The sequence below is a fragment of the Chrysochloris asiatica genome, unplaced genomic scaffold (assembly GCF_000296735.1).
Source record: "Chrysochloris asiatica unplaced genomic scaffold, ChrAsi1.0 scaffold00512, whole genome shotgun sequence".
NCBI classification, from domain to species: Eukaryota; Metazoa; Chordata; class Mammalia; order Afrosoricida; family Chrysochloridae; genus Chrysochloris; species Chrysochloris asiatica.
In genome coordinates, this window is record NW_006409030.1 from 637,169 (window position 1) to 643,015 (window position 5,847).

The following is a 5,847-nucleotide window of genomic DNA, read 5'->3' on the forward strand; positions in this document are numbered from 1 at the left end:
TTCCATTGGTTCTATTGTGACATCACCCATGTAGTTTCTAATGCGTGTTATTTGTGTCTTCTCCCTCTTTTCTTTTGTTAGGTTTGCCAATGGTTTGTCAATTTTATTAATCCTTTCAAAGAGCCAGCTTCTTGTCCTGTTGATTCTTTCTGTAGTTTTTCTGTTTTCTATATTGTTTTTTTCTGCTCTAATCTTTATTATTTCCTTTCTTCTGTTGACTCTAGTTTTATTTTGCTGGTCTCTTTCTAGTTGTTGAAGATGTTGTGTTAATGTGTTTATTTTGGTTCTTTCTCCTTTTTGGATGTGTGCATTTATCTCAATTAATTGTCTTCTCAGCACTGCTTTTGCCATGTCCCAAAGATCATGGTATGTAGTCCTTTCATTCTCATTTGCTTCTAGGACCTTTGTGAATTTACATTTTATTTCTTCTACTACCCAGTTGCTTTTCAGCAGGCTGTTATTCAGTTTCCGTGTATTTGATTTTATTTCCTTGGTCTTTCTGTGTTGATTTCTAATTTCATCGCATCATGGTCTGAGAAAATGCTTTGTAGTATTTTGATATTTGTAAATTTATGGAGGCTTGTTTTGTAGCTTAATACATGATCTATTCTGGAGAATGTTCCCTGTGCACTGGAAAAGAACGTGTATTGTGCTGCTGTTGCGTTGAATGCTCTGTACATATAAATGAGGTCCATGTGACTGATTGTGTTGTTTAATTTTTCTGTGTCTTTGTCAAGTTTCTTTCTGATTGTTCTATCCATTTTGGAATGTGGTGTATTAAAACAACCCACTATTATTATAGATTTGTCTATTTATTCTTCAAGTCTATTAGCATTTGCTTGATATGTTTTGGAGTTCTTTCACTGGGAGCATAGATTTTTATTATGGTTATGTCATCTTGCTCAATTGTTCCTTTAATCATGAGATAATGTCCATCTTTATCTATTATGCTGGGTTTTGCCTCAAAGTTTATTTTATCAGAGATTAGTATTGTCACTACTGTTTGTTTTTTATTGCAATTAGATTGGTATATTTTTTTCCATACTTTGACTTAGTCTGTTTTTGTCTTTGCATGTAAGGTGTGTTTCTTGCAGACAGCATATTGAAGAATCTTGTTTTCTTAACCATTCTACCACTCTCCATCTCTTAACTGGTTCATTTGATCCATTTATATTCAGTGTTGTTATCGATAGATATGGACTAATTGCTGTCATTATGTTTTTTTTGTTTTTTTTTTGTTTTGTTTTTTTGTGTGTGTGTGTGTGGTGCTGCTAGTTTCTTTGTTCTGCATGCCTTCCTGTGCTGAGTTCATGTTTCCTGTGCTGAGTTCAGGTTTTTTATGTTCTTTCCTATTAGTTTAATTGTTTTAATGTTTCCATGTCCTTGGATTTTCATTTTCTTGTTATGTTGTGAATTATTAATTTTCTTTAAGGTTACCTTATATTCTATTAACTTTTCCCTCCATTTAAGACAATCTATTTTATCCTGTAATCTACCTGACATTCTCACCATCTGGATGTCTGTTCAGACCGAGATGTTGGCCGTGGCCAACCTACTTCTCTGGAGTCTGTGCCCCAGATCTTGCATCTAGTGGGCGAGTGTAGTCACTCCAAGACTTGGGTGGGTGAGCTGCAGCTGCCACATGGGATGGTGGCCACTCTGGTGTTTATGCTGGTGGGCACATAGGCTACCATGAAATGCAGCATGGTTGAGCAGCTAGACATGCTGGGTTGTCTCATCTGCCTGGGCAAAACCTACCATCTGGGTCTGAGACTGGGTCCAGAGCTGATCCAGAAATCCCATGGTTTCCATGGCTTCATGAATTGTCCCCACAACTTGCTGATGGACAGGGGTGACTTCCAGATGGTGTCCCTGGTGTCCCTTTATGAGATAACAGAAGAGGGCATCAGCTTTCACGCCCCCTATGATGGTACTGAGACCTTCCTGAGCTCAGAGAAGTCTGTGGAGTTCCAGAATACTCTGGGCTCGGACATCATCATTCAGCTGGACAATGTGGTCAGAGGTACAGTGACGGGGCCATACATAAAAGAAGCTATGCATAGGTCAATCTGTTGGCTGGACCAGTGCCTTGCAGCCCATCAGTGGCCCGATAAGCAGAACCTCTTTGCCATCAATCAGGGTGGGCTGGATGCAGATCTCTGAGCTACCCTGCCTAGAAGAGATGACCCAGAGGAACGTGCCAGGCTTCGCCAATGGGGGCCTGATTGGGAGTGAAAACAAGGGCCAGTTCTGGAAGATGGAGGCACTGAGCACTTTGCGGCTGCCTAAGGACAAGCCCAGATGCATGATGGGCGTTGACTATGCCACTAATCTGGTGGTCTGTGTGGCCCTTGGATGTGACATGCTGGACTGCATCTCCCACACACAAACTGCATGCTTTGGTTCTGCCCTGGTGTCCATGAGGAACCTGCAGCTGAAGAAGAAGCCATATTAAAAGGATTTAAGCCCCATCGACCCAGAGTGCACCTGACCCACACGCCAGAAGCACAGCCAGGCTTACTTGCAGGCACTGCTTCACAGAGACAACACTGCCAGCCTGTACCACCTCATGGTCCATAACATTGCCTACCAGCTGCAACTGATGAGTACAGTGAGGGCCAGCATCATGGAGAAGCACTTCCCTGACTTTGTGCAGGACTTCATGAACACCATGTATGGGGACCCCACCCTCTACCCACCTTGGGCCACTGAAGCCCTGGCATCTGTGGGAATCACACTGGACTGACCTGGCCCATGGGGGCTCCGAGGATGGGAGCATTGGGGGAGAGGTGTGGGAAGAAATTGAAGGTTTGTTTTTTCTAAAAAATAAAAATCTTGACCAAAAAAAAAAAAAAAAATTGACATACGTGGCAGCACCATCTGGAACTCATTAGCTGCTTTCAGGATTGTCTCCTTATCTTTGATTTTGGAGAGCTTGATTCTTGTATGTCTTGGTGATTTTCTTTTGGGGTCTATCCTTCCTGGAGTTTGTTGAGCTTCTTGAATGCTTATCTTTTTCAGTATGTTAAGGAAATGTTCTGCCTGTAGCTCTTCAAATATCCCCTCTGTGGAATTGTGTGATTCTTCCTGTTCTGGAATGCCAATAATTCTTAAGTCATTCTTCTTCATATTGTCCAACATGAATCTTAGAACTTCTTCAGATTTTTTTTATCCTTTTTTCTGCTTGCTCTTCTATCCTAGTAGTATTGAGAAATGTGTCTTCCAGCTCACTAGTTCTCGCTTCCATCTCTTCAATTCTACTTCTTTGCCCTTTCAGTGTATTGTCCATTTCTGATATTGTATTATTATCACTTTGACCTCTTTTTGTAGATTTTGAATTGTTTCCAATGCTGTATCTATCTTATTTAATGGTTCCTGTAGCACTGTCCTTACTTCTTCCTTATTTTTCTCAACTCCTCTGTAACGAGTTTTGATACATTTCAAGATAATTTTTTTCTGAATTCCTTCTCAGGCATTTCCAAAGCCTGCCCTCCTTCCAATATGAAATCAAGGTCTACCTCCAGATTATTTGTCTCAGTCACTTTATATTGTTTCTGTACATGGCTAGAGATGGTCATCTGTTTCTTAGACATATTCAGCAGTTGGCTGTGATGTTAATAGCTTGACTATATGGCCACAATTGCTGTCTCATCTTGCTTAATGTAGGGAGAGAAAAATCCCCCTAAAGGTAAAGAAGGACCAAAAAACATAACAGCAACAGCCAGAAAACACAGATTGGATACTTCAGTCTAAAATCACAGAAAAGACAGAAGAGAGAAAAAAGAAAATAATCATGGCTAAATATGAGTATGTCCCTGTCTCGTATTCTTGCCACTGTTGGTCATTATCACATAACTCAGGATTTAATTTCCGGCCTGCTTCCTTTTTAGTCTGTCTGTCTCCTGCTCCATAACCCCTGTTCAGACCTTTTTCTTAGTGATAAACAGTTCAGGGCAGGCTGTGGCTGTTTGGAGCTGTCATTTAGTTTTAAGCAGGGCCTTTCCCTTTAAATTCTGAGCAAATCTGTGCACATGTGTAGTACAACCCCCTGAGGTGGTTGGGAGTGTGTCCACTCACTCAGACACCTTCTCTAGTCACCAGAATGGAGGTGCACAGACAGCGAGAGACCAACAAACAGATACCAAAAAAAAAAAAAAAAGAATAAGAATGTCCACACCTTTATCTCCGAGGATCGATCAGGTGTCCCTTGTTGCTCTGATCCTTCACCCACTCAGTTTCACCCAAGATGGCCACTCTGGGAGTCTCTGAGCCCAGCGGATCTCCCAAAGCACTAGATTTCTCACTTCCACCACAAATTCCACTTGCTGTAAGCCTTCAAACTTTCTAAAATGTCCTTTATATGTGGTTCAGAATTCTGGGGCCATTCCCTGAACCTGCTTCATCCAGTATTCTGTGTTATTGCTGATGGAGATCCTCACTGCCCTTCTCCCCGATCTACCATCAAGTCCCGCCTCCCCCCTGTCCTCCTCATTTGCTTTAGCATCTCTACACTGGGAGGCAAGTTTCAGAGTCTTTTCTGATATCCATTTTAGTCTTCTCCTTCTTTCTTGTCTTCTTAAAGACCTTTTGCTTTCTGCCTGTATGATGTTCTTGATGTCATCCCACAACTCTTATAGTCTTTGGTCTTTAGTGTTTAATGTATCAAATCTGTTCTTCATATGGGCTGTAAATTTAGTTGGGATATATTCAAAATTATGTTTTGGCTCTCATGGACTCATTTTAATTTTATTCAGCCTCAATCTGAATTTGCATATAAGCAATTGATGGCATGTTCCCCCGTCTGAAGTTGGCATTGTTTTGACCGATGATATGAAGTTTTTCTCTTTCTCTTTCTAGAGATGTAGTCAATTTGATTTCTGTGTTTTCCATCTGGTGAAGTTCATGTGTATAGTAATCTCTTATGCTGTTTTTAAAAGGTATTTGAAAAGACCAAATCATTGGTTATGCAAAATTCTATCTTGTGCATCATCTCTATTATCAAGGCCATATTTTCCAACTACTGATCCTTCCTCTTTGTTTCCAACTTTTGCATTCCAATCACCAGTGATTATTAATATATCTTGATTGCATGTTTGATCAATTTCGGATTGAAAAAGTTGGTAGAATTCTTCTATTTCATCCTCACTGGATTTACTGGTTGGTGTGTAAATTTGAATAATAGGTGTCTTCCTTGCAGGCGCATGGATATTTTCCTGTCACAGACAGCATTGTACCTCATGACAGATCTTGATATGTTCTTTTTGATGTGAATGCAACACACTTCCTCTTCAATTTGTCATTCCCAGTATAGTAAACCATGTGATTGTCAGATTCATAATGGCCAAACCAGAACATTTAGCTCACTAATGCCTAAGGTATTGATGTTTATGCGTTCCATTTAATTTTTGTCAATTTCCAATTTTCCTAGATTCATACTTTGTACATGCCATGTTCTGATTATTAACAGATGTCTACAGCTGTTTTTCTTCACTTTGAGTTGTGCCCCATCAGCAAATGAAGATCCCAAGGGTTTTACTCCCAAGGTCTTTACTCCATTCACATCATCACGGTCAACTCTATTTTGAAGAGGCAGCTTTTCTACAGTCTCATTTTGAGTGGCTTCCAACCTGAGGGTCTCATATTCTGGCACTATATCTGCTATTAATAAGGTTTTGAGTGACTAAATATTCAGAAGCAGTTCGTCTCTCCTTCCTGGTCTGTCTTCATCTGAAACCTGGTCACCATTGCTGACCCTGCTGGTATTTACAATACTGGTGGCATAGCTTCCAGAATCACAGAAACTCATAAGCCACTACAGTATGACAAACTGCCGGATGAGTGGTGGTT

The 5,847-nt window shown here is 40.6% G+C and overlaps 1 pseudogene; it reads left to right on the forward strand.

Annotated features, from left to right (window-relative positions):
- Nucleotides 1-1,560: 1,560 nt before the first annotated feature.
- On the forward strand, nt 1,561-2,746 carry LOC102814198 (annotated as a pseudogene).
- Nucleotides 2,747-5,847: the final 3,101 nt, after the last annotated feature.